Below are 12,039 nucleotides of genomic sequence, written 5' to 3'. Positions count from 1 at the left end.
CTGGACCAGGGTCTGGTCTTGATCCTGTCACCCCTTGACCAGTGCTGCTCTGCCACATCAGCACTTTCCTGTCTGATAAACTGCCCTTGGATAGGTTGCTTTTTTTCTGTAGGTAGATTTGAGTTCTTTTTGCCTTTGGGACCTATCCCTGTCCAGGACTTAGCACATGTTGAATGGAAAGAAGCTATAATCCTTTAACAGCCAAATCAGATAACCTGGGCATTGTCATTCAGGTCAAAAGATCCTCATCTTGTTTTTCTCTTGAAACATATATATCAGTGTCCATCTTATAAATTTGGGATCCCTCTTGTGGGGTCAGCATTCATATTTTATAGTTAAACCTCATGTATCTCCCTATATATCCCACTTAAGCTGGGAGGACCTGGCAAAGGAACTTATTACTGCTTAAACCTAACTACAAGACTACTGTGTAAACCTCAGCAATTATGACATGGTATACCCCTACATGATCAGAACATAAGAACATGCCATACTGGGTCAGACCAAGGGTTAATCAAGCCCAGCATCCTGCTTTCCAACAGTGGCCAATCCAGGCCATGAGAACCTGGCAAGTACCCAAAAACTAAGTATATCTGTGCTACTGTTGCTAGTAATAGCAAAGGCTATTTTCTGTCAACTTAATTAATAGCAGGTAATGGACGTCTCATCCAAGAACTTATCCAATCCGTTTTTAAACACAGCTACACTAACTGCACTAAAAAAAACACATCCTCTGGCAACAAATTCCAGAGTTTTATTGTGTGTTGGAGTATAAAAAGAACTTTTCTCCAATTAGTTTTTAAATGTGCCACATGACTAACTTCATGGAGTACCCTCTAGTCTTTCTATTATCCGAAAGAGTAAATAACTGATTCACGGTTAACCCGTTCTAGACCTCTAATCATTTTAAAACACCTCTATCATATCTCCCTTCAGCCATCTCTTCTCCAAGCTGAAACAGTCCTAACCTCTTTAGTCTTTCCTCATAGGGGAGCTGTTCCATTCCCTTTATCATTTTGGTCGCCCTTCTCTGTACCTTCTCCATTGCAACTATATCTTTTTTTAGATGCGGCAAACCAGAATTGTACACGTATTCAAGGTGCGGTCTCACCATGGAGCGATACAGAGACATTATGACATTTTCCGTTTTATTCACACATTCCCTTTCTAATAATTCCCAACATTCTGTTTGCTTTTTGACTACCACAGCACACTGAACCGACAATTTCAATGTGTTATCCATTATGATGCCAAGATATCTTTCTTGCGTGGTAGCTCCTAATATGGAACCTAACGTTGTGTAACTATAGCATGGGTTATTTTTCCCTATATGCATCACCTTGCACTTATCCACATTAAATTTCATCTGCCATTTGGATGCCCAATTTTCCAGTCTTAGAAGGTCCTTCCTGCAATTTATCACAAATCTGCTTGTTGATTTAACTACTCTGAACAATTTTGTATCATCTGCAAATTTGATTACCTCAGTTGTCATATTTCTTTCCAGATCAATCAATTCTACTAGATAAGGGAGCCCTGACCGACGTGCCGCAAATGCGCAGTAGAGAGAGCAGCTCTACCGGCCACGTGCGTGGCGAGCACGTCGGCCATAGCGGAGCGTGCCCAAAAACAAAAATGGCGCTGGGAGTCCCTTAGGAGCAGGAGCAGTGGCGGCTAGGAGCAGAAGCGGCGGCGGCGGGCAACGAGCAGGAGCGGGAGAAGCATAGTAGCCGCGGCGGCGGTGGACGAGCAAGAGCGGGAGGGAGCAGTAGCCGCGGTGGCGACAAGCAGGAGCGGGAGGAGCAGTAGCTGCAACGGCGGCGGCAACGCCACGAGGGAGGGGAGGGACACACCCCCCCCCCGTCTGCCGGTTGTGGATGAGCTGAAAGGGGAGGGAATTGAAGTAGAGGGGGGAGTGGATTGAGGGGAGGGAGGAGGAGAGAGTGAGCTGAGGGGAGGGAGAGAGTGAGGAGAGAGTGAGCTGAGGGGAGGGGGGAGGGAGGGAGAGTGAGTGAGGGGAGGGAGGGGGGAGGGAGACTAGAGCGGGGAGGTGGAGGGAGAGGGGGAGGGAGGGGAAGGAAATGGACCGAAAATTTTTACGGCTAGTTTATAAATATATTGAAACATTCGGGTCCCAATTCAGATCCCTGAGGCACTCCACTGCCCACTTCCTTCCATTGTCTTTTAGCCAGTTTGTCATCCACGAAAGGACATCACCACCTATCCCATGACTTTTTACTTTTCCTAGAAGCCTCTCATGAGGAATTTTGTCAAATGCCTTCTGAAAATCCAAATATACTATATCTACTGGTTTACCTTTATCTACATGTTTATTAACTCCTTCAAAAAAGTGAAGCAGATTTGTGAGACAAGACTTGCCTTGGGTAAAGCCATGCTGACATTGTTCCATTAAACCATGTCTTTCTATATGTTTTGTGATTTGATTTTTAGAACACTTTCCACTAATTTTCCTGAAACTGAAGTCAGGCTAACTGGTCTGTAGTTTCTCGGATTGCCCCTGGAGCCCCCTTTAAATATTGGGGTTACATTAGCCACCCCTCCAGTCTTCAGGTACAATGGATGATTTTAATGATAGGTTACAAATGTTTACCAATAGGTCTGAAATTTCATTTTTGAGTCCTCTGAGAACCCTGGGGTGTATACCATCCAGTCCAGGTGATTTACTACTCTTCAGTTTGACAATCAGGCCTACCACATCTTCTAGGTTCACCGTAATATGGTTCAGTCCATCTGAATCATTACCCATGAAAACCTTCTCTGATACGGGTATCTCCCCAACATCTTCTTCAGTAAACACTGAAGCAAAAAAATAATTTAATCTTTCTGCAATAGCCTTATCTTCTCTAATTTCCCCTTTAACCCCTCGATCATCTAACGGTCCAACCGACTCTCCTCACAGGCTTTCTGCTTCGGAATTATTTAAAAAAGTTTTTATTGTGAAGTTTTTTGCCTCTACGGCCAACTACTTTTCAAATTCTCTCTTAGCCTGTCTTATCAATGTCTTACATTTAACTTGCTAACGTTCATGAATTAAGCAGAGTTACTTACCTATAACAGGTGTTCTCCCAGGACAGCAGGAGGTAGTCCTCACATATGGGTGACATCACTGTACGGAGCCCTATCACGGAAAACTTTTCTGTCAAGTTTTTAGAAAGCTTTGACTGGCACACTGAAACACTGAGCATGCTCAGCATGCCATTATCCCTGTGTCCTCAGGGGTCACCCTTTAGTCCACATTTGTAGCAAAAAGCGCGAGCGAAAGATAAAATAAGAAATGTTAGCGGACCCAACTCCACGGGGTGGTGGGTAAGTTTTCATGAGGACTACATCCTGCTGACCTGGGAGAACACCTGTTACAGGTAAGCACTCTGCTTTCTCCCAGGACAAGCAGGATGGTAGTCCTCACATATGGGTGATTAGCAAGCTACAGGCTGACTTGTATTATAACAGGCCAATAGCAGACAACTCGTGCGGAGGCAAAATAATTGGGGTCCTATTGGCAATGATGAGGCAGCCTCACATCACAGTAGGTGGTTGTGGAAGGAGTTTGGGGATTATCATGGAAGAAAGCTTTTCAAGATAGGTTGGCCAAAGGCAGAGCCTTGATAGACTTATCACTGCTAAGTAGTAGGGGGGCTGCGAATGTGTGAAGAGAAGCTACAAGTCGCAGCCTTGGAAATAGCAGCAATTGGAACTAAACGATAGCGTGGTACCATTGATGTCATGGCCATTATAGAATGTGCCTGCATTCACACCTAGAGAGGAAGACCTGGTGCATCATAGCAGAATTCGATACAGTCTGCTAGTCAGATGGAGTCTATTTGCCCACTTGAACTCACAGCTTGTCTTTTGTCAAAGAAGGAAAGAGTTAGGTGTAATTCCTATGGAGTGGTAGTACGGTCTAGATAAAATGCAAGTGCACTCTTACAGTCCAAGGATTAGAAAATCCTCTCGCCCTGGTGAGAGAGGCATTGGGAAAAAGTGGGCAGAGTATATTCTAAGTAAGGTGAGAGGCTGTGACAACCTTAAGAAGAATATGATGGTGTGTACAGAAGACCACTCGGTCACGGAGGAACGCAGTTTTGGTTGAGTATGCAACAAGGGTTTTTTACTCACTGACCCTTTTAACAGAAGTGATGGCTCCGAGGGAAAGAATTTCCCATGTTAGACTGTTAAAGTTATAGGAATGCAAAGGCTTGAACGGGGAGCATATGAGTCTTGTAAGCACTAATTAGAGGCCCCATTCCTTAACAGTGAATATAGAGGCAGCTTAATCAGTGGATAACCCATGGTAAGCCGACTCATAAGGAGTTGAACCATTAATCGGGCATCCCTACTCCCAAGTGGTACACTGAATTGGAACTGAGGTGTACCCATGCGGAGGATGTCTGGGGACCAGAATCCGGGGGTATGTTAGATAGCGTAAGAGAAAAGGAGTGGTGTAGAAAAGGGGGCTAATACCCTTTTGTATGCACCATGTGGTAAATCATGCTATTTCGAATAGTAAGATTTACGTGTGGAAGGCTGTTGTGATGCTACCAGTACCTGAGAACATCAGTGAGTCTGTGATATGAGACTGACCTATGAGTAGGTGAATTGGGTACTGGAGTGATAGGTTGAGAAATATGGGAAAGCATACTTGTCATGGTCATGGTCTGAGAAAGAGTGAACCCCATCCGGTTGTAGTGTAATGAGAGTTTTGGCTATGAGAGACATCGAAAGAGACACATATAAGAGGCCTTTGTTGCAGAGCGAGCAAAGGCGTCCATGGGAACGCATTCCAATACATGTGTAGGGAGTAGAATCTGTCACCATATGGTTCAATTCGGACGCAGAGGGCAAGGTCGGTTGACCTCAGGACTAGAAGATTTTGATTGCTACACATGAAGTCAGAGTCCATTCGAGAGGATGGAAACATCTATGGAGAAGGTATGCTAGTGCATTTGGTAAGTCTGTTAGATAAGTGGCCCAGGAATGCATGGAGTGTGCAAGGGCCGAAGGCTATAGCTGCGCAGCTTCCTGGCAGAGCAGCTAAGAGGTTGTGCATGCTTGTGTGTTGAAATACCACATTGCCACTATGCTGTATGTCTCTATGCACAAACGTTTGTGTCAGAGGCAGTATTTTAATGCATAAAAGGCATAACTCATAGCTCGAAGCTCCAGGAAGTTGATATGAAACTCTGTATGGAGCGGAATAGACAAATATTGGGTTGGGAAGATGTGAATTCGAACTCTTCAACCCTAAGTGATTGCGACCGTGACCAGGATCATCTGAGGATTTGGTTCCAGATTGGTAATATGGATCAGGGACGAAAGCAGTTGAACAGCTTAGAGCCACTGATATTTGAAAATTCACTGAATCTTACTCATAGCCAGTCTGGGCATATGAGTGAAGTGGATAGTGAAAAACCCTGTGGCCCATCAATGAAAGAATTGAGGGGCTGAGGCTATGTTGCATGCTCGCAGAGATATGTAGGAATTTTACAGGATGTATGCGCGGTTGTTGGGCAGGACGTTCGTTGCGACTGTAGTGCCCAGAACTGCTCCATATGGGATTTATGTTAGATAAACAGAAATCCCAGGCAAATGTGGTAGATTTACAGTGAGTCTTGGAGAATTTAGAGCTCCGTGCTTGGATTGACTCCTATTAAGCAGATGTCCATGCAAGGAAAAGTATGAATGATGTTTTTCTCCATAGAGAAACAGCAGTCACTGCTAGGCATTTGGTGAAATACAAAAGTTGTCGAAGCTAGTGCGAATGGCAGAACTTAGTATTGGAATATTGTTGACTCACTATGAAGCACATAGAAAGATTAGAGGAGAAAGGTAACCCACTTACTCTGCGGTAAGGCAAGCACGGTGACAAGCGACACCATTTTACCTGTCCCTTCTGAAGAAAGTTGTTGACATTTCTGAGGTTCAGGATGGGTGGAGAGCATCTGCTTTCTGTTGAAAGAAGGAATAGCAGGATTAACCCCCCCACACACACACACACCTTGTAGCGTCCGGGGAACTGTACCCCGAGCTCTGGTATTAGTAGGATGGCCGCTCTGATACCCGGCAAGGTTGAAAGACCAGGAGGCTGTCCAACTGGCCGAGCTTATGTAATCTGGATATCAGTTGGTCCTCACAGCGCGGAGCGGGTAAAAGTCTTACCCTCATCTTTGCCTGCTGTGCAAGAAAACGTTGAGCTATTGCCAGGTTTTGAGGTGGGCTTTCAATTGAGGCAGTGACAGCTGGATCTTGTGTCTAGCATATCAGCTAATGTATCTGGGACTTCGGGCCATAATTAAAACCAGGAGCCCGAGTATTATCAAGTACGGAGTCCCGTTTCTGGCAAAGAGAGGTCGTCTCGATGTAATCCCAAATTATTGGTAAAGAGGATCTCTTGGTGTTCTGTCAAACATAGCTGGCAATAGCGATATGTGGCACCAATACGATTCATGGAGGAGAATACGACCTAGAACCTTCTGAAACCATGTGGCACGATTTAGCGACCAGGTCTCAATGGGATTGTTGCTAAAGCGGGATTAGAGTACTTACCTTCCTTCGTGATGGAACGCAGAAGGACGAGTCGGTGAATATCGATAGCTCTGGTGTTATTGGATTTCGGGACACATCGAGGACAGCCTGAGGGATGTAAATGTCCGGCTCAACTCTGTAAGCTGGTATGGTAGCGCAGCTACAGAGGAGACAGGCTAGGCATTACTGGCACTTCCACATTATTTTGTGGTGGCTCAGTACCCGGCACCATTGTCGGTGGGGTGCAGAGGAGCACAGAACTCAAGAACCCAGGCCTGCTTCACAACCGGCTCAATGGACATTGATGCCAGTGCAGAAAAGTATCCCTCGGAGCTCAGCCCTGTCAGTCTCCAGCACCGAGGAACAGCCACTGATGTGTGGAACAGTGTTGGTGGCAGTAGTGATGTCTCCCTCGGCGCTCGGCCCGGGCATTCTCCAGCACCGAGTAAGATGCCACCGATGTCCTGGATTGCGTCGTAGTGGACGGTCACTGTGCTGGTGAAGGCCACGGTGCTCGGCCTAGTCTCTCCCTAGCGCTGAGGTGGATGCCCTCGCTGTCTCGGGTGGTGAGTGGTGATGGATTGTCACCATGCCTGCACTACTCCTGGCACTGTCGAGTGCCCTAGGATTATACGGGGCTTTGGTTAAGAACCCGAAGTATAGAACATTTTGTTAAGTCGAGGGCATTGAGTTTAGGTGCTCCGGTAGTATTGATGGTAACAATGGAGGCATTGAAGGCGGCATCGAGGGTATTGTCGAAGACATCGATGGAAGCGTCGATGGCATGGGTGGAGCACCGATAACATTGATGGAAGCACCGATGGTATCGATGTAGGCATTGATGGAATCGATGCGGAATTGATGAATCAATGAGTCATCGATGGCATCGGTGGAATCGACACTGGCATCAATGGAATCGATGGTGGCATCAACAAAATCAATGGTGGCATCGACGAGGGCATCGATAGAATTGATGATGGCACTGATGGAAATGACATGGGCATTGAAGGAATGGATACGGGAATCAATGGTATCAACACCGCCATCGATGCCATCAATGGAAATCACATTGGCACAGATATCATCAATGGCATCGTCATGGTATCGATTGAATCGACATGAGCATCGATGGAATTGACCTGGGCATCAATGGCATCGATGGAATCGATGTGGGCATTGATGGAATTCATGGAGGGATCAGTTGCATCGATGGAAACACCGATGGCACTAACAGAATCGATGTGGACATCGATGCCATCGACGGAATCAAAGGGGGCATTGATGGAATCGATGGGGGCAACAATGTCATCAATGGAGGCAGGACGGCATGGATGGGGTACCGATGGCATCGATGGGGGCAGTGACCGTAACGAGGGCACGGAGGGAATCGATAAAGGCATGGATGGAATCGATGAGAGCATCGATGGTGTCGATGGTGGCCCTGATGGCAACGGTAACCATGGACGTGTTTATCCCTCTAGCCCCAATAACCCGGTGGAGAATCACAGGAGGACTCTCGTAGGCTTTGTGGGGCTAACTCAGGATGAAAAACATAGGGAGAAGGGAGGCCGCAATTCAGTTGGTAAGCCGGAGAAACTGTTAGTGAGGTGACAGGAACTGACCAAAAAACAGGGCATAGTACTTACCGAGCGTTGATTAAATGTACTGAAGGGAGACCCATGTAGGGAAAAATTATTTGTAAAGTAAAACTTCAAGTATTTCCGTGAGGAAAAATTGTGAGAAATCTCTCACAGAGCTCCTGAACGTGAGGCAAACTGCAGCGTAAAAAAAAGGGACTGAAGGGAGACCCTTGTGGTCACAGGAATCATGGCATGCTGGGCATGCTCAGTGTGTTCAGTGTGCCAGTCAAAGCTTTCTAGAAACTTTGACAGAAAAAGTTTTCTTTGATAGAGCTTCATCAAGTGACGTCACCCATATGTGAGGACTACCATCCTGCTTGCCCTGGGAGAAAGTGGGTGTTACTTACCTGTAACATGTGTTCTCACAGGACAGCAGGATGTTAATCCTCACATATGGGTGACATCATCAGGAAGGAGACCAATAACGGAAAACTTCTATCAAACTTTCCAGAACTTTGACTGGCCCCTACTGGGCATGCCCAGCATGGCACCAACCCTGCAGCCAGCAGGGGTCCCCCTTCAGTTTTATTTGATAGCTACAGGCAGTGCCGAAAAAATAAAACAACAAAACGTTATTAATCCAACACCGCGGGGCGGCGGGCAAGTTTCGTGAGGACTAACATCCTGCTGTCCTGTGAGAACACCTGTTACAGGTAAGCATCACCCGCTTTCTCACAGGACAAGCAGGATGTTAGTCCTCACATATGGGTGAGTACCGAGCTGAGGATGTCCGAACATGCACCAAATGTACCAAACGGCATGCAACAGGCACAACAACTGGAGTGGAATTTGGTAGAGGGCATCCTGAACCCCACCGGGCAGGCGGAAGGGTGTTGGTACATCACGTTGGAAATAGGTTACGCAGGACAGACTGCTCGAAGATGGAATCTTGTCTTCCGGCTTTGTCCAAGCAATAGTGGGCTGCAAGGTATGGAGAGAGCTCCAGGTGGCAGCCCTGCAAATGTCACGAAGTGGCACCGATCTTAGGTGTGCTACTGAAGTCGCCATGGCCCTCACAGAGTGTGCTTTAACACGGTCTTGAAAATGAATGCCTGCTTGCTGGTAGCAAAAAGATATGCAGTCCGCCAACCAGGAGGAGAGAGTCTGCTTACCCACAGGTTGCCCTAATTTGTTGGGATGGAAAGAGACAAATAACTGAGTGCTCTTCCTATGGGCATGTATACGGTCTAGATAGAAAGCTAGAGCCTGTTTACAGTCAAGGGTATGCAGAGCCTGTTCCCCTGGATTGGAATGGGGCCTGGGAAAAAAGGTAGGTAGTATGATGGATTAATTAATGTGAAACTCCGAAACTAACTTGGGTAAAAACTTAGGGTGAGTGTGGAGTACCGCCCGGTCCTGCAGGAGTTTAGTGTAAGGAGGATAGGTAACTAGGGCCTGTAACTCACTAACCCTGAGAGCTGAAGTGATAGCTAAAAGGAAAATCACTTTCCATGTGAGATATTTTAGGTCACAGGAGTGAAGAGGCTTGAATGGAGTTTTCATGAGCCGAACGAGAACCAGATTAAGGTCCCAAGAAGGGGCTGGAGGACGTAAAGGTGGCTTGATATGGAGCAAGCCCTTTAAAAATCGTGTTACAAGGGGTTGTACTGATAAAGGTACATCCCCGACACCTTTATGGAAGGCGGCTACCGCGCTGACATGCATACAGGTTTTGAAACCTGACTCTGACAAATGCCAGAGATAGTCCAAAACCTTGGGATTGGACAGGAAAAGAGATCAAGGGACTGCGAAGTGCACCATGGTGTGTACTTTTTCTATTTATAGGAATAACATTTTCTTGTGGAAGGCTTCTGTGAAGCAATCAGAACACGAGAAACCGAATCTGAAAGGTTAAGTGGTTGAAGGATTAACCTTTCAACATCCATGCCATCAGGGAAAAGGCCTGAAGATTGGGATGGCGTAGGCATCCGTCGTTTTGAGTGATCAGATGCGGGTCCGTTCCCAAGGGAATGTGCCTGAGGATGGAGAGATCCTGGAGTATGGGAAACCACACTTGGTGTGGCCAGTGAGGTGCTATCAGGATCATGGTTCCTTTGTCCTGACGTAGCTTCACGAGAGTCTTCTAAAGAAGAGGAAGTGGAGGGATTGCATAGAGCAGACCGGTTGCCCACGAGAGGGAGAATGCATCTCTGGGCTGAGAGCGCTCACTCCGAATGAGGGAGCAGTAATTGTCCACTTTGAGGTTCTGAGGGGACGCAAACAGGTCTGTCTGAGGGTATCCCCATTGGCGAAAGATTGAGGTCGCTACCGAGGGGTTGAGAGACCACTCGTGTGGCTGGAAGACACGACTCAGTTTGTCTGCCAAGACATTGTCCACTCCCGGCAAGTAGGTGGCCCTGAGGTACATCGAATGGGAGAGCGCTTCTGGCCAAATCAGCGCAGCTTCCTGACACAGGAGGAAGGAGCCTGTGCCTCCCTGCTTGTTGATGTACCACATGGCCACCTGGTTGTCTGTCTGAAAGGGAATAGTGAATAAAACGGAAAATGTCATAATGCCTCTGTATCGCTCCATGGTGAGACCGCACCTTGAATACTGTGTACAATTCTGGTCGCCGCATCTCAAAAAAGATATAATTGCGATGGAGAAGGTACAGAGAAGGGCTACCAAAATGATAAGGGGAATGGAACAGCTCCCCTATGAGGAAAGACTAAAGAGGTTAGGACTTTTCAGCTTGGAGAAGAGACGGCTGAGGGGGGATATGATAGAGATGTTTAAAATTATGAGAGGTCTAGAACGGGTAGATGTGAATCGGTTATTTACTCTTTCGGATAGTAGAAAGACTAGGGGGCAGAGGAGAGGCCAAATGGAAGGACTTTGTATTGGAAGTGTTGATTTTCCATCTGAAAGCACAGGTAACACCTGGAACTGGGATGCATTGGTATGTGTGCATATGCATCCTTCAAGTCCAGTGAACACATCCAATCTCTGGGCTGACGAAAGGGGAGAATGGATTTGAGAGAAGTCATTTAGAATTTCTCTGTCTGAAGATATTTGTTTACGTGGGTCGAGCCCTTGGGTACCTGGACCACCTGGGCTTAGGTGGGCCTCGGAGGATCTCCCAGAGAGGTAGCAGAGAGGTGCGCCCACCAAGAGCAAGGATGCACGGCTACTGGAGAACAGATGAGCTAGACTGGAACAGAGGTTCCCAGAGACCACTGGAACGGAGCAGGAACTGAAAGTCCTCTGGTCAGGATAGGCAGGGCCTAGTGGTCTAGTTGGTAGAAGGCCGCGGGTGACGTCAGAGCAGGCAGGCCTGGTGGTCATGGGAGAGGCAGAGTGTCCGTGTGGAGCGCAAGGGTCAAAACCAGGGTATCCGTCCAAGGGTGGTCATCCAAAGCAAAGGTCAGTCCAGGTATTAGTCTGAGCTTGGTCAGTGGCAAGCAGAGGTCAGTTCCAGGCAGCGGTCCAAACATGGTCAAAGGCAAGCAGAGGTCAATAACATGAGTGAGTCCAAGCGTGGTCATAAGCAAGCCGAGATCAGTACCGACTATCAGTCGGAAGGGAACAACCTTGGAAGTGGAACAGGAACAGATGCTGGAGCACAGATGGAACCACAGGAACACAGGAACGCAGGAACACTGGAAGACACAGGAATACAGGAACGCAGGAACAAGTACTGGAACAGGAACACTGCAACAGGCAAGGAACAGGAATGCAAGAACACAGGATGGCAACTAGCTTCTCAATGAAGAGACGACCCGTTTGCCAAGGCAGGGAACTGGAGCCTGAGCCCTGCCTTATATACAGGGCTCAGGTGAAGTCATCATCGCGCGCCGCGGAGGAGCTTCCCGCGCTTGGCTCTTTAAATGGCCGGGTGTTCCGCGCGCAGGCTAG

The 12,039-nt window shown here is 47.3% G+C and overlaps 1 protein-coding gene across 1 annotated transcript in view; it reads right to left on the bottom strand.

Moving 5' to 3' along the window:
• Positions 1-12,039, bottom strand: part of LOC115092434 (disintegrin and metalloproteinase domain-containing protein 18-like) — a 354,651-nt gene that overhangs the window by 38,805 nt on the left and 303,807 nt on the right. The window lies entirely within an intron of this gene.

This window comes from Rhinatrema bivittatum, chromosome 5 (genome assembly GCF_901001135.1).
Source record: "Rhinatrema bivittatum chromosome 5, aRhiBiv1.1, whole genome shotgun sequence".
NCBI classification, from domain to species: Eukaryota; Metazoa; Chordata; class Amphibia; order Gymnophiona; family Rhinatrematidae; genus Rhinatrema; species Rhinatrema bivittatum.
This window is presented reverse-complemented; position numbering and strand designations above follow the sequence as displayed.